The sequence below is a fragment of the Cebus imitator genome, unplaced genomic scaffold (genome assembly GCF_001604975.1).
Source record: "Cebus imitator isolate Cc_AM_T3 unplaced genomic scaffold, Cebus_imitator-1.0 Scaffold2, whole genome shotgun sequence".
Classification (NCBI taxonomy): domain Eukaryota; kingdom Metazoa; phylum Chordata; class Mammalia; order Primates; family Cebidae; genus Cebus; species Cebus imitator.
The window spans coordinates 14704805-14705621 of NW_016107317.1; positions in this window are offsets into that span (position 1 = coordinate 14704805).

Sequence of the window (817 nt, forward strand, 5' to 3'; positions counted from 1 at the left end):
GGTATGAGCTACTGCACCCAGCCAAAAATTATTTTCTTTTTAAATCTTTGGGAAGTTATATTCTGGGAGCTCAGCTGAAAGATATTCTCTTTCAGTTCTGTATCTCAGATCACTAATAATTCCTTTAACTTTGTCAAAAATTCTGTGAAACTCATGCACTAAGTGCCTAATTTCAATTATAATGATTTTCATTTCTGGAGGGTGTTTTTTTCATATTTGCAGTTGATTAAGGATAGCTGCAAACTCTGTCACTCTTCCAGTTGAGAGATGGAGTCCAACTGCTCCTTGAATCTGGGCTGACTTTGGTGATTTGCTTGACCAATAGAATGCATTAGAAATGATATTCTGTGATTTCCAAGACAACATCATAAAAAGTTTTATGACTTACCTGAGCTTTTGGAAATGCTTGTTTTCGTAATTCCGGCACTCAAGATACTCCCTTTGGGAACCAAGCCATCTTGCTATCAAAGGCAAGAAACATGTAGGCACGTGTGGAAAGTTCTAGCTGAGCTCCCAGCAGACAGCCAACGCTATTACATGAAGCCATGCAAATGAATTATTTTTTGTATCTAATCCATTTACATCTTCACATAACTGTTGCTCCAGCAGACAATTCCAAGGTTTGTAGTCAGACATGGGAGCAAATAGGATCAGTACTGGGTTGTACTCAGTGCTTTTCTTTCTACTCTGTTTATGTCATCATTTTCCCATCTTTTTTTTTTTCTTGTTAATCCCCAGAAGTTTTGGAAACTCCATTTTTCTATCCCTTTTGCTGCCCACCCCCCACCTTTTTTTTTTTTTTTTTTTTCTCTGCTTT